This window comes from Desmodus rotundus, chromosome 6 (genome assembly GCF_022682495.2).
Source record: "Desmodus rotundus isolate HL8 chromosome 6, HLdesRot8A.1, whole genome shotgun sequence".
Classification (NCBI taxonomy): Eukaryota; Metazoa; Chordata; class Mammalia; order Chiroptera; family Phyllostomidae; genus Desmodus; species Desmodus rotundus.
This window is the reverse complement of record NC_071392.1, coordinates 88,232,546-88,255,934: the sequence shown is the minus strand read 5'-3', so window position 1 is coordinate 88,255,934 and position 23,389 is coordinate 88,232,546. Positions and strand designations below refer to the sequence as shown.

General features: G+C 43.1%; 1 protein-coding gene and 2 long non-coding RNA genes across 3 annotated transcripts in view; 2 read left to right on the top strand and 1 right to left on the bottom strand.

The window, feature by feature from the left end:
- The window catches only part of CNTNAP2 (contactin associated protein 2), a 1,617,197-nt gene that overhangs the window by 762,487 nt on the left and 831,321 nt on the right, over positions 1-23,389 (bottom strand). The gene's annotated exons all lie outside the window — the stretch shown is intronic.
- Positions 768-18,867, top strand: LOC123480192 (uncharacterized). Its single transcript, XR_006656094.3, has 3 exons — positions 768-979; positions 4,264-4,438; positions 18,768-18,867. It is a non-coding gene; the product is annotated as an uncharacterized lncRNA (long non-coding RNA).
- LOC123480193 (uncharacterized) lies at positions 19,092-19,977 on the top strand. Its single transcript, XR_006656095.3, has 3 exons — positions 19,092-19,177; positions 19,291-19,433; positions 19,722-19,977. It is a non-coding gene; the product is annotated as an uncharacterized lncRNA (long non-coding RNA).

Here is a 23,389-nt window from a genome sequence, read left to right as displayed (position 1 = left end):
AGGACTGCATTTCTAGGAAGTGTGAACTTCAGGAGTTTATAGAGTAAGAAATAGAATGATTAGAGAAGATTAACCTAGCAGCTACGGACTAAAATACGAGTAAAATATGGAGACTTCCTTATTTACAACATCCCCACAGATAAAGGTGTTTACAACATGTGTGTGCAGATTTTTAAGATAAATATACTTGGAAACCTAAATGATCTCCACTCGACCACCAAAAATCAGAAGGAAATAACTCAGAAGTTCGAATAGGATTAAATTAGAAAATATTATCCTGATTTTGGTATTTTTTTCTGTAATTTTAATGAAAAATTAAACTTACCTACTTTTATCCTTAGCCCTGTGCTGGTGTGGCCCTTCCTTTTTCTGTCCCCATCTAAGTTTCTTTAAAGATTTTATTTATTTATTTATTTATTTATGTAGAGAGAAAGGGGAAGGGAGGGAGAAAGAGTGGGAGAGAAACATCAATGTGTAGTTGCCTCTCGTGCCCCCAACTAGGGACCTGGCCCACAACCCAGGCATGTACCCTGACTGGGGATTGAACCGGCAACCCCTTTGGTTCGCAGGCCGGCACTCAATCCACTGAGTCACACCAGCCAGGGCTCCACCCCTATCTAATTTTTGCTCCTTTTCTGAATTCCTCAAACATTTACCATAGCTCATTATTACTGTATCTGAACTCTTCTGCTGTGACTATATAAAAGGAGAATCCAATCTGACTTGGACAGTCTTAAATGTCCTTATCTACATTTCAGCTACGCAGGCATGCACTTGATTACGAACACACAGCCATCGTTAGCGAATGCCCCCAACATGTCGCGAGCACATCATATCTCACTCCCAGGAAGAACAGAATACCAGCTGTCATTGGTGTTTTATGAAGATAAATTATTGAACCACAGGAATCACGAGATGAATTGTAACAGCACTTGCGTTGGATCCCTGACGGCATTGTGGCACTGTCAGTGAAACACTGGTGAGCGCAACGTAGTTTTCATTTCTAACAGCATTATTGTCACTGCTGACAAGGCGACTCATCCAAAGGGGAGAAGGGCTCTTCCCGGGAGCCCACGGGCCGAACGGCATTACACATTCCGTTCGTATTCACAGCCTCGGAGCTCCAGTCATGGTTTCCTTTTTTCTGTTGCCAATTGAACTCAGTATTTGAAATAATATGTTCTCATAAATATAGATGCATATATAAAAGGGCATCAATACAAAAAAAAACCCCTAATAGTCATTAATCTTGCCGTAGCTGTTCCCCAAACACAAGAGGAGCTCATGAACTCCCAAGCACACTTGTATTTTAATGAAATGGTATGTTGCTACGGTAGAAAAATGGCGCTTCAATCTAATGAAGATACAGAGAAAATCTGTATCTGTATTTAAGGCCATTATTCTCCAACAGAAGTTCCAAATTTGGCACTGAATTTGCTGTTTCATTTGCTTGCTTTTGCAAGCTGTGGTGTCTGTAATGTAGCTCAGACAATGGTTGCTTCCCTTCAGTCAATTTACACGGTGTCAGGGATAGAGAAGAGCCATTTAACTCAACTTACAAACATTTTGTTACTCTAAATTGGCCTTAGAAATGTCTTCCTGGGATACAGTTCTGTTTGTATATGACTTGCAGCTTCAAAATCAAAGCATTCTACTACTATACTCATTTTCAATCAGTAACAGTAATACAAATAAAACACTACAAAGAAAACCACGCACCACTCAACCTAGACCGCAAATGTCAGGCAGTGAGGTGATGTTCAGAGAGCATCTATCTTGCCTTTCAGTTTCAGTTGTCCCTGTGTCCCTTCTGTGGGGCCAGGAAGCAGAGCATGGGACTCCTACATCAACTCCTATGGCATTTGAAACTCCAGGCTGTGCCTTTCCTTCATTCAAGGTCAGCCAGGGCCTGAGCAGCAGGGGAGGTGCAGACCAGATAAAGAGGAATGTCCTTAAGGCCTCTCTCCCAGGCTTCGAATGCGTATATTGGTATGTGCGCTATCCTTTCAGACCCGCAGAACCTCACTTAACAGATATAAGGAAGCGGAGGCATGTGAAAAGACAAGCCACCCAGATGATGAATGCATTTGGATCACACAGTAACAATGAAGCTTGGAAAAGTGGGAGGATATGGCAAGGGAAAAGTCAAGAGGTGGAGGTATGGTGGTTACCTCCAAATGTCTGCTCTTTCTTACCTCTTGAAGACAAATACTGAATTTAATCCCTACCCTCCAGGACTCATGGGTGGGGGATCAGTATATGTAAATAAATATGCTGAATTAGAATTCAGAACTGAAGTAGAGTTACAAGAAATACCACGCCCCAGGGCAGTTGGGGGAGATTTCAGGGAAGAAGTAGCATTTGGAAGGGGGGTGGGTGTCAGAGAGACTGAGTAGGAGTTTGTTAGGAGAAGGGTTGTAAGATTCTAGGAGGAGAGAAAAAGGCATTCAAATGAAGGAGCTACAAAAAAGCAGGACCCGCTCCGAAATGGGGTGCGCACTCTGGCTGTGAGCCAGAGGTTGGGCCAGAAGCAGATGGGGGAGTAACGCTGCATTTACGTGCAGACCACAATGTGAACGTCAGCGCACCCCAGAAAGACACTCAGGCATTCTGCTGTAGAATTGGAGAGAATTTCAGACGTTGCTTGAATTTCTTTAATGAAATCAATAGTCTCCATGAAGCTAAATGGAGAAAAAAAAAAAACAACCCAAAACACTCTTATTCCTGCTGTTTCTCAAATGAATGATATTTAAAGGAACATTAACTTCCTTAACAGCTAAGACAAGGATCTATCCAACTTAACAAGGTGTTAGCACGATCTAGACAAGTTGTTCTCTCACGACGCTACTTAAATTTCTGCTTTAGAAACGGAAGTTCTCTGCTGATAATGTTACTCCGAAGGTAGTGAGCTGGCAGCGGTCTTCTACCAACCCATAGGAAGCCGGCTTGTGAAAAATCAAGCTATAAATAGCAGTTCCACTTCAGCCTTTGCCGGGGGCGGCCTATCAGGAAGAAGGAGCCATGGAGCGAAAAGAATCTGCAGCTCCCATATGGAGGGACTCTAGAGCAAAGTCTCCAACCCAGTAAATACAGCAGCAACCAAAGAAACGATGTGACTTTAAAAGACAGTCCTGTGGTTCCTAGGTCATACTGATTTAAATTAGCAGAAGTGCTCCCTTTGGGTGCCTTCCCTCTCCTCTACGGGATTGGAGAAGCCAGAGGAGAAGAAGACTTTCAGTCGAAGAAGACGACTTCTAGCAGATGTGGAAATATAAGCTTGTATTTATGTGCTTCTAGGTACCAGTACAATTTGGCTTTCTGGACTACACAGGAATAGTCACTTTCCTCAGACTTTGAAAAGACCGGTCTTGGTATTAAGAGCCCTTGAAATAAAGACCACTTAAAGAGTGTACTTAGGAAAAAAACCATAAATACTCATGACCACGACAATGCTTTAGTCAGGATAAGGAGATGCCGAAAGCAAGATGTCTTATTAACTGGAAATAAGTATCTTTGGGAAAGCACACAGGGAGGCATGAGCTTGTCACTGTGCCTGCCTGGCAGTATCGTCTTCCAAAAAAGACTTCACCCGCATTTACACTGAGGGGTAGCCAGAGATGGCCAGGTGTCTCCCTTGGGAGCCTGCACCCCTTCTGCACTGAGACAGGTCGGACAGGATTGAATCCCTAAGCCCCCGTTTCTGCCTGGCAAGCAGGTGCAGTGTGGTGCAGAGACTGAAGAAGGCACCACATTTTCTTTTTCTATTAAATGATGTCCCTGGAGTCCAGCATTTATCAGTCTGGGCTGCCGTCAATAGGAGACTTACTGACAAATGACTTTCCACAAATGATTCTGCACATGAAGTTATCCTACACAAAGGTCCCTGGAATCTGACTGGACTCAAAGAGGTAGCTTACCAGACGCACAAGGGCCGAGCAATGCAGACGAATAACTATACTCCACACATCCAAGCCATGGCATTCCCAGGGGCAGCCTGTGTTACAATAAGGGGGGTCCTTATCCCGGCCTCAGCCCTGAGAGGCTCTGATGCCCTCCGGCGGTTGGGAGGGAGGCCTGTGGGTAGTAACATATGGCCGGGACTGAGACCAACTGCTTAAACAGTGTCACCCCACGATGGCAGCCACAAAGACAAGTATAAACTTTCCAGGAGCCACATTTAATAAAAGGGTAAGAAAAGTGACTTCATTTTGACATATTTCATTTAACCCAATATATCCAAAACACTATCTATTGTTTTAACAGGCAATCATGGTGGAGAAGCTACTCATGAGATGTCCTGCCATCTTCCACGTCATGTGAGGTCTTTTGCGTGCCAGTGTGCACTAAGTCATTGGCACCACCTGCTCATCTCCGTTGGGAATGGCCACACTTCAAGTGACCCATGGACATGCGGGGCCAGCACTAATGAATGGAACAGGTGAGAGCCGTGACTCCCTGCTTTCCCTAGAGTTGCTGTGAAGGCTGAACCAGCCTCAGGTTCAAGCTAGGGGGCTACGTGGGTCCTTTGTGTTCCTCCCTTTTAACCCTCATGGCCTGAAAGTCTATAATATCCCTCAGCTCCACCATTTTCACCCAGCAAACTCCTATCCGTGCTCAATAAAACCTCATCTTTCTTGATGGCCTTGACCCCTCTCATCCCCCCCAACAGCACCAAATACAAAATCAATAGAGCACAGAAACGTGCAAACAAAGCCGTGGTCCCAAGTTCCGTGTCTCCTCGTTACAGGCCTGAGTGTTGTTTCTCTCCTAGCCCTGAGCACATTTGGGTCTGTGTGTTGGCGTGGCGGGTCACTGTTGGCTAGCTCCTTCTCCACGAGCAGTGGTGCTGCTCTCTCTCCAGCACAGGGCCTGGCCGGAGCTCTCGCTCAGAATAACTGTGTCGAATGGGTGAAAGAATTGCTGGTTCTGGAACTGAGCTTTCCCCTCTATTGAACTAGCTTGAAAGAGTCTCTGTTCTTTGAAACTAAAAAGCCAGAATAAGACATGTTCTACCTAAGTTACCACAGACATGTAAAAAGGAGGAATGGAAAAAAGTACGGTTTGGAAAATTCTTACGTCCATATATATACACACATGGGATATTTAGATGCCAAACCTTTCAAAGACCAGAGGGGACTTTACTGTGAGGCTAATCAAATTCAAGCTTCAACTTGCTGGAAGTTTCTCTCTAGGGAGGGAAACCCAGGTCACGGCCCCAAGCATTTCAGTACCAGTATTTCTCATAAAGCACCTAATGATATCAGAAAATAAGGGATGTGAGTCTTGAAGACGCCAATAATCTGTTGTGAGACTTTCCTCATTCAAAATAAAGAATTCCAGCCTTGGCTGGTATGGCTCAGTGAACTGAGTGTTGGCCTGTGAACCAAAGGGTTGCAGGTTCGAGTCCTAGTCAGGGAACACGCCTGGGTTGTGGCCCAGGTCTTCAGTAGGGAGTGTGCAAGAGGCAACCATGCATTGATGATTTTTTTTTTTTTTTTGGTAAAGAGTTCTCCCATCTCCAAGTTTTATGAAGCTCAGGTCCCACAAAGCCTGGCTCCACCTTGGCAGAGAACATAAAAGCTTTCTTCTTTTGATTATTTTTTTATATTAGGGAAGAAAGGGGGAAAAAGCAATCATTTCCCAAAAGTGTGGACTGCAATGCTTGTAGGTTTATTACCCTCAGAAAGTGAAGGAGGCAGCAGCAAGGAGGGGAGAGTGTAACGGGGGTGTGCATGGGGGCTGCACCCCAGTGCCCCCACCCACACCCTCAGTACTGCTCTTCGAAGAGCAGAAAGATCACAGAGCTAATGTTCGGTTTTCCTGGGAGAAACTGCACTCTCCCTGATTTGGCTGACTTCAGTAGTTAGAGGGGAAGACTGGGGACTACGGAAATGAGAGCTGAAAGTCACAGCCCCTAACTTCAAGATATTTTATCACCTACAACTTATTCGGCAAATATAAAATTTAGCAGAGCACTATGAGAAATCATTGAAAAGTGTTTGAAACTCTCGTTCATTCACTCATGCATTCATACAAACAGAATGACTAATGCTGCTGGGTGTATAATGAAGCAAATCGACCTCACTAAGCCTAGAGTTGCATGATAGCATCAGTACTATGGGACATCATAGTACTGATATGTAATAACCCTGGCGGGTGAGATCAGGAAAGGTTTGAGACAGAGGATAAATTTGAAGTAGATCTGCAAGGAGAAGAGACTGTGTACAGTGAACAAGAAAGGAAACAAGGATTCTAGGGGAAGAAATCCCCATCAGAATTGAATGAATAAAATAACACTGTAATATTCTTGATCATCCACCATTGACCTCAAATCTTAGGACACTGTTAATAATTTTCCTCTTCTACTGTTGTCTTTTGAATTTCCATGCTGTTAAAAAAAGTAGTTGTTATCTGGGCTGGTGTGGCTCAGTAGATTGAGCACTGGTCTGCGAACCAAAGGGTTGCAGGTTCGATTCCTAGTCAGGGCACATGACTGGGTTGCAGGCCAGGTTCCCCATTAGGGGGCTTGCAAGAGGCAACCGCGCATGGATGCTTCTCTCCCTTTCCTTCTCCCTCCCTTCCCCTCTAAAAAAAAATAAATAAAATCCTTTAAAAAATTTAAAAAAATAAAACATCTAAAAAAATGAGTTGTTGAGATTTTTGAAGTATTACATGGACATGCAATATATATGAACATAAGAAATAAGTGTGATTTTTACAGGAAGAATAGGTTTAATGATGTAAAAGGCATTCTAGATGAATTATCAGAAGGCCCACATTCATTCTAAAAATTTTTTGTGTTCATCCTCCATCTCTTCTGCTTTTGGCCGGATTATCAGGGACCTAAAAGTGACTGAGCAGGGAAGTCGGGGGCCACAGAAAATCCTCTATTGAAAAATGAAGCTGGCATAGAGAGGAGGCGCATGGGCGGCTTCCGTGCCCCTGCTAATCCTCACTGTTAAGTAGCTTTAATTTCAAATTATCTTTTCATTTTGCCATTTAACCATAACGCTATCCCAGAGTGCTAAACAGCTTTTGCTGGAGAAAATGAAATAGCTATTCTATAACCTTTAGAGACATAAAATGGGAATATACAACATGTAAAAAAAAAAAAAAGAAAAGAAACCCAGATAAGTTAGAAACTTAAATAAAGAACTAAGGTTAGAAACTGAATTCTGCTTATGATAAATGACTTAATAAAAGATTAAAAAAAACTGTTATAACTGCGCCCACACACCCCCCAGTTCTGCCATAAAAATAATGATTAAATCCAACAATAAGCTCAAAATCCCATTTTATTCACTGTAATAATAGATAGGGTTTTCAAATCGTTTTTATGAAAGTGTAAGGGGTGCGGCAGGATTTCTTGGAGATTGTAGAACAATCTGGACAGGACTTTGCTCTTTACCTGGAGCTTCTGCAGCAGGCAGCCAGCCAGTCACCTGCCCCAGGCCTCCGTGTCCCTGCTGCTGCCCGGGTCCCTGAGGATGAGACGCTATGGAGGGACGTCACGACAGCAGGGCCGCCTCCACAACTTTTTGCAAAATTGAAAATTAAAAAGAGGGTGCCTAGGAAATGGTGCCCTTTCTACTAACCCAGGCTCGTCTCTTCCAGAGTTTCTCCACTGCGCTTTGCAGAGTGCTGAACAAATCAATAACCCTCTCCCCATCCAGAATTTGAGAGCTCAGTCCAGAAAATGCAGCTTGTCTTTATGTTTCAGGGTCTCGGATGGCTGGGAGCTGCTGAGGGGCGCCGGCACAGTAATGCCAGGGTCAGGGTTGAGTCCCTGCTCTCCTGGGGTTCCCACTGAGCTTCTCCTGCCTTCATGCTGAAAATCCTCACAGGGTGAGCTCAGGGACTGTGACTCTTGCCTCAAGGCTTCCTAAGGTCCTGGGAGTTCCTCTGCTTCAGAGCCTCCCAGGTGTGAGGCCGAAGGTCTCCCCGGTGCTGCTGGGCCCAGGCTCTGCGGAACCCAGAGTCGCCCCTGCTCCCCTGCAGCTCAAGGCTCCTGCTCAAACTCTCCCCTTCAGCGGTGGAGCCCCCCCAACTTTGTTCTCCCATCCCCTCCTCTCTCCCAGAGCAGACTGGCCCTAAAAAACCCGCATTTACACTACAGATTTGCATATCAAAGGTTGCTAAAAAATACTTCCTACACTAAATAAATACCTAACTGTAAAATTCCACACTTCTCTGGGGAACTGTTTTGGGAGATGGCAGTCTTCTGGGAGACTCCTGTGACAGCATGAAAGCGAAAGCTGGGGCAGGCGCCACACGAGGTTCGTCTTATTTTGTGTGATCATTTTCTACATCCGACTTCCTCTGCGTCGATCCTCCAGAACCTTGCCTGACCTTTTGGAAATAGACTGGGTTCCTCCCATATGTCCCTGTCATATAAATGTCAATCAGATAAAACAAATCATTGCTTACAGCCACAGAACTTCCTGGGGTGGAATCCAGGGGCCTCTGAGGGCTCAGGTCCTGCAAAGCCATCCCCTTGCGGGCATGTGTACCTCTGGTTTGCCAGGCGCTGTCTCCACAGGCTCCAAAACACACCTCTTCTCCCTCCGCGGCAGGGCTGACTTTGCGAATCGTTTTTCATTTCACTCAAAGCAATTTCCCAAAGAGTGAAACTGATTTTTAATTTTTTACGGTGATGGAGGCATGAGATACAAGGTCATATTTAAATAGCAAAGTATCCACATGTGTTCGACTCAAGCTGAATAGAACTCTATGTAGTTATTTCTATAGTGCAAACAGCATGGGGCCCTTGCCCTAATTCACCCCTTCTGGGTGCGGTACCCTCAGAGTGAAAGACATCAAAAGGTATTGAGAAAAACACCCAAACCTCACTCTAACACCACTTAATTATGCATAAGTCAAAATATTGCAGGCAAATCTTTGATCTGGTCCAAAGGGACACAGCAGATGAATTACAGTGGAATATTGATATGTTCCTGTAGTGAAGTTTATGTTTTCCGGCAAGGAGGACCGATGCTCACTTACAGCAGAACAACAGGTAATTTTTAAATTTAAAATACCACTTCTTCGGTGAATCCCAGGTACCCCTGTAGTTAGAAGTGACTTTTTACGTTTTTACCTCCCTTCTATAGCAACGTCCAGTTCATTTCCTAGCGTGGGCACCGTCTACAGAAAGTTACTGCCTATATAGGTCTGCTAGGGCTGTCATCACAAAATACTTCAAGCTTAAAAAAAATATATATGTATATGTGTATATAAATTGATTTTCTCACAATTCTAGAGGCTAAGAGTTGGAGATAAGGTGTCGGCAGGTTTAGATCTTCTGAGGATGGTCTCCTTGGCTGGCGGAGGACCACCCTGAGGCAGTGACATCACCTGGTCTCCCTTCTGGGTGTGTCTGCATCCTCGTCCCTCCCCATAAGGACACCAGTCCCATTGGACTGATATGAAGCAGGACTGGTGGTCTTATCAGAAGAGATGAGGGCACAGACACATAGGGCCCTCCCTGGTACCCCCATTTTAAGTTAATCACCCCTTTAAAGACTCGATCTCCAAATACAGTCACGTCCCAAGGTGCCAGGGGTTAGAACTGCAACCTATGAATTCTGGGGAGGCAAATTCAGCCCATAACATTGTCATACATTTAATTCCTTTTATTTTATTTATTTATTTAACATTCCAGGTATGGTCTTTTTTTTTCAATTTTTAAATTATTTTATTGTTGTTCAATTACAGCTGTCTGCATTTCTCCCCACCTCTCTACACCACCCCAGCCAAACCCACCTCCCTCCCCTGCTTCCACCCTCCCCCTTGGTTTTGTCCATGTGTCCTTTACAGTAGTTCCCGAGAACCCTTCTCCCCACTACCCCTTCCCCCCTCCCCTCTGGCTATTGTTAGATTGTTCCTAACTTCAATGTCTCTGGTTATATTTTGTTTGCTTTTTTCTTCTGTTGGTTATGTTCCAGTTAAAGGTGAGATCATATGGTATTTGTCCCTCACCGCCTGGCTTATTTCACTTAGCATAACGCTCTGCAGTTCCATCCATGCTGTGGCAAAGGGTTTAAGCTCCTTCTTTCTCTCTGCTGCGTAGAATTCCATAAATATAAGTCATAACCCCATAAAAGTCCTAGAGGAAAACATTGGCAGGAAAATCTCAGACATTCCACACAGCAACATCCTCACAGACACATCCCCTAAAGCAAGGGACAGAAAGGAAAGAATAAACAAATGGGACCTCATCAAAATAAAAAGCTTCTGCAGGGCTAAAGAAAACAGCATTAAAATGAAAAGAGAATCAACAGTATGGGAAAACATATTTGCCAATGATACCTCAGACAAGGGTCTGATCTCCAAAATATATAAAGAACTCACACAACTCCACTCCAGGAAGACAAACAACCCAATTAAAAAATGGGCAAAGGACTTGAACAGAGACTTCTCCAAGGAAGACATACAGAGGGCCCAGAGACATATGAAAAGATGGCCCAGCATCACTAGCCATCGATGCAAATTAAAACCACAATGAGGTACCATCTCACACCAGTCAGAGTGGCCAACATAAACAAATCAACAAACAAATGTTGGAGAGGATGCGGAGAAAAGGGAACCCTAGTGCACTGTGGGTGGGAATGCAGACTGGTGTGGTCACTGTGGAAAACAGTATGGAATTTCCTCAGAAAATTAAAAATGGAACTGCCCTTTGACCCAGCAATTCCGCTGCTGGGATTATACCCTAAGAACCCTGAAACACCAATCCAAAAGAACCTATGCACCCCAATGTTCATAGCAGCACAATTTACAATAGCCAAGTACTGGAAGCAACCTAAGTTCCCATCAGCAAATGAGTGGATCAAAAAATATTTAATTCCTTTTAAATGCTTGAGGCTGACATTCAGCCATTCTATAATCTGCATTCCAAGGGAAATCATGGCAGTTTTTCGACAGATTTCAAGCTGCTTTGTCAGATCCTTTAACAGACTCCTCTTCCGCTTTCACGTTCGCTACCCTCCTCTGAACTTGGCTTACGCCTTACGTGTCCTTCATGGGTTGTTGTCATTCAGAGCAGTCTACATTTTATAATAAAAGATGATTCTCCTTTCTTTACCTTTTGTTTGACTCCTAACACAGTGCCTGTCTCATATGAAGCATTCAAAAAACAAAGTTTTCTTTCACTAGGATAAGAATAAGAAGTTTTATTATTATACATGGTTATAATATAAGTATTATTAGCTTGACTTATGTCTCATTTATGGTTAATCATGACTCTCACATTATCTCCTGCTTTGCCAGCAAATAACCAATCATTTTTATTTGAACAGATGCTTGCCTATGTAGTGATTTATCAAACATTTTAAAATCACTGTCCAGTACGACAAAATTTTAAGTCACTAAAATTCTCAAACTTGAAGATTCAATGCAATCGACTCTCAGCATACCCCACATATGTCACATTAGTTTCTAGTAACGACTTTTTCATCGCTGAATATTTATGGATTACATTTGCACTTTCTCCCCAATGAAAATGATTTTAAAACACCATTTGAAAATCATTTGTGCAAAAAGGTCACTTCTTTGACCTACAGATTAAAAGGCTCCATAGGTAAAATTGCTATGGGTGATACAGGATTTTTTCCCTGTGCCCTTCCCAGTTGACAAAAGACAGTACAGAGATTTCTTCTCTAGAGCTTCAAGGTGTTGGTGCCCACCCTGACTCACTACATATCTGTGGAGCTCTTTAGAAATGCCATACCCCGGGAATAGTCTTAGACCTCTTGAATCAGAATCTCTGGGGGTGCAGAGAGCATGTTTCAGAAGCTCGCTGGTGATTTTTCTGCACAGAGCTGAGGATGTCTGTTAATAAGGAAATGGTCCCTGAATGCGGGTGCACACTGGAATCGCCCAGAGGTTCTGCGAGCGGGCTGAGGCCTGGGGCTGACCCCGCCGCCTGGGCATCGGGGTGTTTAAACTTCCTAGGTGATTCTAATATGGGACCAAATGAACATACCGATGAGAAGTTACCAGGGCATGAGTAGTTACATAATTCAAAAGTAAATTAGTTGGAAATAATAGGCATAACAGTAGGATGGATACTGATATATATGGATGCCCTCTACAGTGTGACCTGCCAGAGACTGTGAAAGGTGGGCGTACTACCAGATGATTTCGCAGAACGCCAAGTTCCCTCCAACATCGTGAGGAGAGAACAGGGTTAGACAGATTCTTCGTTACCCCTGACTACATGTTTCCACATTCTCTAAAATATAATAACGACAATGGTAACTTAGAGTGTGCATACTGCATATTCGATTTCCATTTGTCTTCTTGTTCTCTCTAGAATATAGTCAGGCTTTTCCTTCCTCAGTGTTAACAAAAGGTTTGAATTCAATGCAAACTGTTGAAGATGATATCCAAGCTAAAAGAATTTTTCTTTTGTTTTTTTGTTATAACATTAAGTGTTTTTGATGTCATAACTCAGGCTTAATAGGCTTCCAAACTGTATCATACCAGGGACTTTTACATGAAATATATACTGAAGACTTGAAACAGAAAGACATTTAGGTGGTATTTACTTATTAAATCCCGCATTTACTGTCCCAGAGGATCTCTCTTAATCCTCTTCCATAAATATTGGGGAATATCTTCTTGGATCTGCTTGAAACTTCACGTTAAATTTCAGACTAGCAAACTATAGTCTCTACACTGTTCTTTAGATCTGGCTCACAACACCCCTCCTGTCCAAGGTTTCCTATGATTCTCGTCTTGGTCTTCCTCACGGTTTCCTTGGAAAAACATTTTTTGTCCGGCCATCCATGTTACTTCCTAAACCACTTTACTAGCTGACTTTCTCCACTAGGTTTGAGTCAGTAATGGGTCTAACTTTCTTTTTTCCTCCCTGACTAGGGAGAGGGTGGGAGGGTAGTGGAAGGTAAACTCAACTACAGATATAAATATTACACGTTCTCAAAATTGTTTCCATCTTTAGGAAGAGAACTCTGCATAACCTAGAATTTTATGGCATCTAGCTTTCTCCAAAAAATGTAATTGAGAGAAGTCGTAGTTAGGTTAGATGGTATGAAAAATGCGGCATGCTCCTCATCGCTAGGTGGTCTGTATTTACCTGGCATTGACTTGTCCTAAACCACCGGTGCGTAACCCTCAGAACAAAGAAGCTTTGAGACTGGGAGTCAATGTTAAATCCTCTGAGCTCAAAGTGATTTGTCAGTCTGGAGTCCACGCTGACTCATTTCACTTCTGTTTCTATTATCACCCTATTTATATACAGTCCTTAACTTTTCTCATGCTCATCTCTGGCCCCCTCCCCAGTCCCCTATCATTTCTTCCCTTTTTAAAAAATAAATTGCATTGCATTGGAAAAATATCACAATGTCATGGAAGCCCGATGTCGACTCCATAGTTTCGGTCCCTAACAAGGGTGGTGACTATAGTAGCTGGGTGTGTTTCATGGCTATGGGCTTTTTAATCAGAAGTAATGTCCCCTGGGAGAAGGTGACTTCTAAGGCAGGGGGCTCCTGCACTTGCTACTGTGAATCTCATCTCTTCACACCTGGGTTGTTACCTGGGAGACTGAAGGGCCTGCCTCCTGCTCATTGAGTGGCACTGCTCAGTGGACGGCTGCAAGGACTCTCACCGAGAGGGGCCACCTGACGTCATCCTGTCTGGCAAGCTCACTTCTGGTTCAACAGACTTCTGAGTAAGTTTGCGTGAAGCATGGCCCAGGACCACCTCCTAAGTCTCAGTGTTTAATTGGACCCTGAAAGACTGCCTGGTGGCTGCCACACAGCTGGATTTCTATGATTAGTCACTTATTTCCTGTTCATCTAAGTAACTCCATCACTACACTGAAACTATTTTCTCAAAAGTCAAGAATGATTTTTTTGGCCAAAACAAATCTTTCTCATTCTTTTGGTATCCAAGAGTTTTTGATACTTCCCAGTGCCCCATCATTCATCCAGTTCTCTCTTCCCTGGGCCTCATGTTTCCTTTTTTAATTCCTGGAGCCCCTCTAATCCTAATTCTGTTGTCGTTTCTGTTCTCCTTTGTTTCTTAGGGACGCTCAGTTCTCTAAGACACAGTCCTGGCACTTTTTCTTAAGAGTTTCCACTCAAAGTTGATCAATCTTAGGGCCTAATGTGTGAGATGCAAACCTTCATCTTCAATTTGGTACCCTATCTCCCCCCACCCTATGTTCTCATTCACCTCTGCTGCCGGTGCCCCTCGTCCTTTAGTGGTCCCATTCCCTTCCCTCCCTGACCCCTGCATCCTCTGATAGGAAGAGAGACTTCCCTGTGGCTGCGAATGCACCTTCGAATGTTACTCCTCGGGTTTCAGGCTCACGACTCACCTAGAGAGTACTCCTCCCTCCTCTTGCAGTTTTCTGAGGACAGTTCCCTTGGAAATCTACTCCTACCGCCCTTCCTCTTCATTCTCATTACCGCCACTTAGCCCAGGTCGTCACTCTTGACTCCAGTGCCTTGTAACATCCTGTCTGCTGCTACCGTGTGTATCAGCCCTGACCCATTTCTCATGCCAGGTGTGTGCTCAGTGACCTGTGCTAACATGGCAGAGGGAACTGGAATGTTGAACACCCCCAGACAAATGCGGGCCCCCTGTCACACGCAATGATCAACATTCCTTCAAATGGTCCTTTTGAGTTTTACAATTGGAAGACAACAAGAGCCACCTTTCATGCCGACGATCGGAAGGTCTCGTCATGTTTTCCCCTTTAGGTTACAAAGTCTCTCTTCCCTCCCTGTTCTGGGGCCTGCGATTTTAGTGTCTTCGGGGGACAGGGTGTGATTCATGCCTCGCTACTAGCTAGTGAACATCTTCCACTTTGTGTTACTCCAACATAGGATCTATGTACAAATAACAGATTTGAATTTTAGAGGCTAAATATACAGGGTGGGCCAAAGTAGGTTTGCAGTTGTTCACATGGAAACAATATATTACACAGGAATAAATAATGCTACAAGAACACACTCTGTGTTTCACATACTCACAACTGTAAGCCTACTGTGCCTTTGCCCACCCCTGTCTGCTCTTGTTTTTAAAATCACCATGCCACACACAGACACATACACACACACACGTATGTATATGTATATATCCTTTTAACTATAAAATATGTACAGAGATTTTCCTCATCATTTATATATGCAAATGACATGAAAACTGCTTTTATAAAATGTATTGTGAAGTTATTATCTATTTTAAAAATTTTTTTAACTGAATTTATTGGGGATGTCGTTGGTTAGTAAAATTATATAGGTTTTGGGTGCACAATTCTATAACACATCACCTGCACACTGTACTGTGTGTTTACCACCCCAAGTCACGTCTCCTTCCATCACCATTTATTGCACTCACCCTCTCCTACCTCCTCCGTCCCCTCTTCCCTCCCCACCCCCTTCTTTAGGGAATAACCGTATGGTGATTACTGTTATCACCATACGGTTATTCCGTATTTTTGACATGTCATGAACACTTTACCTCAAGAGTTGTAAAATTCTAGAATGAGTACAAAATTAAAGACATTAACTTTTATTTTAAAAACATATAGTACCCAAAGCATACGACATATAATATTCAACACTACAAGCAAATACGGGTGCTGAAAAAGACAACCAAGAAAGAGGAGAAGTTCAGTTTTCTGCCTACACCTTTAATATGCCTACATAAATAAACATAAAAATAAATAGAATTTCCTTTAATTGGCAGAGGGTCATTACCTATGCGTGCTTCCTCTTTGTTGTAGGCTTTTTTCCATCATAATTTTGTCTAAATTGTTCACATGTACTGCTAATATATGATTGTAACTATAATTTAAAAATAAAGGCAATTCTATGTTGCTTCCTTTTTCTGAACAAGATAATTATATTTCTTTGGAATATAAATTGCCATCATTTTTAGAGTTAGAAATTCTTCAAAGAACAATTAAGTCTTTGCCGAAACATGAAATAGAAGATAGTTCTAGAGAAGATTACAGCGTCTCGATTCAGTGCTTCCAATGAGTGTAGAAAAAAAAAATTTCCTTAACTGTTGCCCAACATCAGTACCTCGGAATCTAAAATATCAGGCTGTATATTTTGAATAAACTTAAATATATTCAGCAATATAACCAAGCCTTGTAAACTATAAAGTTATTCAAGTGAATCAAATGTTTATTTCTCTCTATAATCAGAAACAGGAAAAATCAAATGGTTGTAATATTAAACATGATGTACTTTTAAGTTTTAAAGCATTTCTCTAGTGCCTTCTTTTACGGAAAGAGTGAATGGAAAAACCAGAAAACTTACTTAAGGTTCTTAAAGGAATAAAAAGACCCATGTAGTTCTAAACTACAATGTGATTCAAATTCATTATTAGAGTATAATTTTAGAGTAGAATTCATTTTCACCCCCGTACTTTGCTGTATGTTTATCCTTTCTATCCCTGCAATATTTTGAAGGTGTCAGAGCTACATTTTCATTCTTCTGATGTAGCCGTGAATGTTATATTGTACGCTGCATCACAGAGAAGCTGGTGGAACCTTTTATTAGAGGAAAAGGCCAGCAGCGGCAGCCTTCTGGTGATTGGAGGCTGCTCCAAAAGTTAGGAACTTCCTACTGAGTCACAGTGGGGTCAAGTTCTGCCCTTCAACGTGGCTGATCTCTCTCACTCTGGCAGGATGACTATGGAGGAGGGTGATCACACACACACACACACACACACACACGAATACAACACTGGCAATTACGTGAAAGCAAGACAATACTCCAAAGTCAGAGGTCAAGATTTCAGGGATACATAAGAGAGAAGAAACCCACAACTAGCTAGGAGCCAGAGAGATCAAAGAATGAATCCCATTTTCCCCCCTTTCTGTGCGGCTGGAGCAAGTACTTAAAACACGGGCCCCTGTTGTTAAAACGGGAGTAATACTTACGCCATAGACAATTAAGTCAGGCCAGGAGACTGTCAGCGCTGTGCCTGACACACGGCTGTGCTGAGTAAAGGGTACTCCCAAGCGTTTGGGGTCCAGTGCCAGCCTTCCGCCCGAAGCCTGGGATTGCTCCGAGTCATGGACCTGAGCTGAGCAGAATCACGCAGAGCCCACCTGCCCACAGGTGAGGTGCTTTGCACTTCAGCTCTAACTTGAAGAGCAGAGGGCTGGCTTTGGAGCTCCGGGGCCTGAAGAAACAGTCTTGTTGGTGGCAGTTACACTATTACATCTGAGCACTATTCCTTTTTTGCCTTGTTCTCTTGCTTTCCGGCCCCCTGCATGCAGGCTTTCATTCTCGTCCTTCCCGAGAGAGGGGTTTTCTGAGCCTCAAGATGTGGCAGAGGCTCTAAGATCACCAAGGCAGGATGTTTCTTCCATGTTTCCATCCTGTGATGTTATGGATTTTCCTTGAGAATGATGCAGAGAACCTGCTAGATGATCAGCAATACGCGCACGGCCAGGGTGCTCCTGAGTCACTTCCCTGTCCCCTTCTGGGGTGACGAGGGGGACTGGCACTGTCTGTGCTCAGGTCAGGGGTAGAGGTTTAATCCAGGGACAGATGACTACAATATAAATGGGCAAGCACAGAGCGGGCAGTAGGCACTCCAGTACGATACATGGAAATGACCTTGCTTTCATTTCCTCCCACTGAATCTCTTTAAGGTCCAACTGCTTTAGGCTTTCTGACAGCCTTTGGTTTCTGTGACGGCCCACTCAGATTGGTGGAGACTCAAGCAGAGTGCCAGGACATTAATAAGTGAACAGTGTATCGAACAGAATCTCTGGAGGCAGCCTGCCTGAGCTCAAATCCAGTCTCTGACCCTTCCCAACAAGCGCACCCGGCTATTTAACCTTCAGTGTCTCAACTGCATCATCTGCAAAATGGGCAGAGTAATGGTACCTCCATCACAGGGTAATCATGTGGATTGAGTTAATCTTTATGAGTGTATAATACATCGCGGGAACCACGCTAGTGTTTGATTGCTTAACGACACAGAATGAATAATCCTATCTTGGGCTTGGTATTACAGTGCAGATCAGCACCCAAGACAGGAAATGACACCTCGTTCCACCTTTCCCCTTGAATGCATCATTTTGATTAGTCCGTCTTAGATCCTGGAAGACTCTAAAGTGATCATCTTTTCTAGCCTTATTCTTTCATTTGGGTAAGAAATTATTTTCCCTACTTTATAGAAGTAGTGGTTGAGATTCAGGACGTTTAAAGTACTCACTAAAAGTGAGCAAAAGAAAAAAAAGAAACATAGAAGAGAGGAGAGTAGAAACTGAAGGGGAAAAGTCCCGAATCTCTTGTGAGACAGAACTCTGTTTCTAAGATGAAATTCACAGCCCCTCCTGAAAAATAATTAAAATTCCTGATCAAACTCCTGAACAGTTTTCTAAGAGACATTCAGGCTACTTCAGGATACATTCTAGGTGTGTAGGGTTACCCGTTCCGCTTCAGTTTTGGAAATTGCCTTCATCTTTAATCCATTTTGTGACGAGCTGATACTCTTTAACCAGACTTTTTTATTTTATCACCCCTTTTTCCCCAAAAGAATAGTTTGACCAGCAGGGCGCAGCCCTGAGTTTGGCTTACATGGTAACTTTTCATTAAGCACCATGTTTGAAATAAAATTGTGATGTGAACTCATAATCATTTTTTCTGAGTTGTCTTTCAATATGGATACATAGTTCCCAACGTAATAAAGCAGTCCTTCCTATATGCCTAATGATTCTGCCTCCCTGCTGTTTTTATTGATCCTGAACACTCCTGGTTCTGCTGAATTAGCATTGGAAGGGATGCGAGGGACCAGCGAGGCTAACTTCCTTAAGTGAAAACGTCAGCATCTTCTCAGCGGCTGCTATGGCTACGCACAGAGAACCGGAAACTGAATGTAAGTGTCTTGAATTAACCTTCCTTATGCTTTCTAAGGGCAAAATGTTTTTTTAAAATTTCTATTTTCAGCAGGTTTATTTATTGCCTATCCCCTTCCCACCCAGGCCTGAGACAAAGGTAAAAGTAGCAGGAGACCTGACTAGAATCTTTTTCCTACCCTCCTTCTTTCCTCTCTCTTCTCCCCTCCCTCCCTTTTTCTTTTGTGGACAGAAAAGGGGCCACAGACTACATGTAACAAGCTCAGGGGATGCCCGCATGGTGGGCGTTACAAGACCAAACGTAACCACACGGATGGTCTGAAGGTAAAACTTCCTAACTGAAAGCGGGTCATGGTGGGTGGTCCCGTCCTAGGTCTGTGGCTTCCTTGATAAAGGTCAATCTTTACCTGTGAACTTGTTGTTTTTGTGCATCTCAGATAACAGACCTGTGAAATGTCAGAGTGATTTTCTACTCCAGACCCCTCCAAGGCAGCGCCAGAACAGGCGAAGACACTGTTCTCTGATTGCCCAGACACCATCTCTGTGTGCTGGAAACGTTAAGGGCCCTGTGCCCACCAAGGTAAAAGAAGCACGTGAATCTCTTTTGCTTTTTATCCAATCCTAGAGGTTTCGCTGCTTTGCTTTCTCCCGCCTCCCTAATCTACCACTAATGGATTTCATGTGATCATCCTATGTCTTTCTCCTTTGAACCTAATGTATAAAAAAAGGTGCAAAACTGCCATCTTCCAGAGGATTTTCTCAATCTGTTGAGATTTCGCTTCCTGGCAACTGTTGACAGTTTGGCTCAAATAAACTCTTGGACGACTTTTTCTTAGGCAACGTTCTTTGCTGACTCTTTCTTTCCTAGCAACCTGAGACTGGAAAGAAGTTCAAAGACAGCATGAGACGGCCATTCTCAACCCTGAGCCTGTACCAGACTCACCTGAGGAGTTTGTTAAAACTCAGACCACCACGCTCCACCACCGCAAGTTTCTGGTTCTGTCACCCTGGAGTGGTGTCCAAGAATCCGCGTTTCTAACCAGCTCAAGACGATGCAAGGTGCCCCTCAGAAGCCACAGTGAGATAAGCTACCACAAGGAGAAACTCCTTTTTGATCAGCACTTTCAGGCTAGACACACTCTTCTTTCCTTCTCCAAATGCTAAAGGTCTCCCTCTCCCTGGGGGTGGGGGCCTGGAGGGGAGGACTAGGAGAGACTGATCATCTGAACACATGATGTGGGGGAGGGTCAGGCTGGAGTGCAGGGGTGCTGAGTAGACGAGGGGTTACAGGATGTGGTGGGAGAAGATGCCAGGGAAGGACCCTGTGGGAATTAGGGCCTCATCCTCAGAAGCCTCTTCTTAGTCTCCATCATCTGGCGCTTTTGTGTGAAGGTTGGGCTGTATCATTTAAACTGGAAAAAAGAACTGGTGGAGCATTCTTCCAAATTCTCTTCAGGAAAGGTGTAGACACACCTCACTATGTGAGCTTCAGCAAATTTCTCCAGGGGAAGGCAGGAGGAGACAGGGATGTGTGCTTGGCCCCACCTTGTCTGCTGTGGCTCCTGATGTCCAGGGCTCCCTCCCGCTCTCTCCCCAGGGTAACAGAGCTAAGCAGGGCAGGTTCTCAGTCTGCAGAGGGTGAGGGAGAGCTTGGAGGGAAGTGCTTGGAACCTTGTTCCCCTCCTCTGTCTTCCTTTACTCTAGGGCACCCTTGTGTGATTGGAGGAGCTACCCTGAGGATGGCTTCCTAATAACCCAGAGACTATTGTTGGGCCACTCAAAGCCGTCAGCATGTGGAGGATGCCCACGAGAGGGGACAGTGGCCATTTCATACAAGATGAGGTTTGCGTGACCTGACTAAGAGAGTTGTGGTTTGAATTTCTCCTGGAGAAGAACTGAATGCATTGACAGGAACTCTGATAACTTGTGCCTCTTAAGGGTGAGCAGAAGAGAAATGTGAAACATTTGATCAATATCTCTGCTTATTTTTTAAAAATTATTTTATTGTTGTTCAATGACAGTTGTCTGCATTTACTCCCCACCACTCTCCCCACCATTATTTTTTAACTTAAGAGAATAAAACTCAATTACCCATGTGATTAAACATTACATCATTAGGCATAAAAGATGCGATTTCTTTGTGAAAGCCTATCTCTAGTCTAACTGGTTTTTAACTAATTGACCCAAGGAGTCCCTGGAAAATTCTAGAAAATGGGTTTCCTTAGCGTGTAATGCTTAAGTAGTTTTCTTAACCTGTACAAACTCTTCATTCATGGAGTTGGCTTTGTATTTTCAACTGATTAAGATGGGCAGAATTTTCCCTCAGTCTCTGGCATTAGTTGGAAATTGTACGTGTGACTGTTTTCCTCCACTGCTTAAATACGCGGTATTGTTTTTCATTCCCACAAAGAACAGGTGGAACATCAAAGCCAGAATTATTTTCAAAGTAACATCCATATGCTTAGTCATGATTCCATTAGTCATGCTACTTGCTCCCTTTTACATTAATACGGCTCTCTCATAACGGTCTTTAAATTCTTGCTCTTTCTTCATGTCTGCTTTCAACATGGGTGAAGGTGGTTAGCAGAGCATATGCTCCCAGCTATAAAATAAATAAGTCATGAGAACGTAATATAAGGCATGGGGACTGTAGTTAATAGTATAGAATTTTTAATATCCCTTTGACATTATAGTCAATATTCTAAATACTCATGTAAATAATGTTTAATAGGAAACAACTATTAAAAACTTAAAGACATTAAAAAAAACCTATTTCTGTCCATTCTAATATCTAGTTGATTTTATCAAGAGGACCTATGTATAGTTTCTTTCAGGAACATGACCATTATTACAAATTATTACTTTGGTTTTGGTGCTGACTAGTAGTCACATGTTAAGTTTATAAAAACCTTTGTGAGTTGGCCCTTTCAGAGCTGACCACCTGGTATTTTATGAAATGATATGCTAAGCAGATAATGTAGCACACATTTTGGGATTGATTTATAGGCTGTTCAGTGGGTTTCTCATAATACCTTCACCTACAAATTTCTCCTCGCCAAGCAACCAGCAGGGACATTGCTACAAAACAGGAAATAAGCCCTAAGACCCCCAGGTCACCAAACAGATTTAATCAAGTTGATGCAGAGGCCAACCCTGTGGGTGTTCACCTGCTGTTTACCTTTACTGTTCCCAACGGTCATTAAAACTGGGTGACCTAAAACCTCCACTCATCCATGGTAAGTATCAAATTAGAAAGTGAGGAAGTCCAGCGGGAGAACTGGGAATGGTGCTGGGGGTCGTGCAGGTCCCGGTCACCTGGACTCCTGAGGAACAGGGAAGACAGCAGGAGCCGAATGGAAGAAGGGTGACCTGCAGACTGAATGGGGGCAGGCGAGCGTGGCGTGCGACCCCGACTGCATGTCATCGTCACAGACCCGTCATAACCTGATGCAGATTCAGCAACACGTGCTGCTCAAGGAGAAAGAGGAATGTACTCTCAAAAATTTCAGTGAGAATGCATCAAAGTTGATTTTTTAAAAAAAATCTGCTTTTAGATGAGTAACTCTCAGCTGTCTAGGAAAGTTATTTCTTGGTAAAACCAGGTAAATAAATAATGACTTTTTCAAACGTCCACCACATAGCACATTTAACACCACATACTAATATTATACACAGTCCCTTTCCTTAGGATCTTTTAATTGTGCGTTTTTAAAACGTTAGAATATAACTATAGGACAAAAGCCTACCATCTACTTAAGGCCTAAAATGTACTACCTGACGAATCAGCTGCCAGAGATGTTATCATATTTAATCCTCTCAGCGAGCGTGTTAGATAAAAATTATTACTCTTTTTAAAGATGCTAAAACCCATAGTTAGAAGGTCAGCGTGTCAAAAGCGAAGCATCCAGAACTTCACTCAGGGGTATTATGCTCTTTTCATTGTAGGACAATTACATTAATTAAAAGATTATTAAGATAGAAATGATAGCTTCACAAATGAATGAGGTGATCAAGGGGAGCAACCTATAAGTGACTGTGGGGGGGTTGTCATTTGTCTTTTGGAGGAAGGTAGAGTGGAATCATTTCTTCACAAGAATAAATGGTAAAAGTAAAAATGCTGAAGCAGGAAAAAAAAGAACCGAAAATTGAACAAAAACCCACAAAGCTGACTGCCTTTAAAGAGGAGGCAGAGTCAGTGAAAAAGAACATTCACGAAGTAACTGGAAGACCGGAAAACCAAGTAAATTCAAATCAAAAGAGGATGGTTGGCAGTTTTCCCTGAGAAGAACTAAAAGTAAACACATGAGAACTCAGTTTTGAAACAAGTCTTTTCTGCTTTATAAAGATGTGCCGATAATTAGAAATGAAATTAGGTTTGCCAGATTTAGCAAATAACAACTTAGAGGAAGATCCTTATTAATTACAAAGGGAAAATCTTTTCATAGTGGAGAAACCTGGTAGATATCACCTTAATCAAATGATTAAGATAATGGAACAACTTGAAATTGTACCTCACTAAAACTGACACAGCTTCTC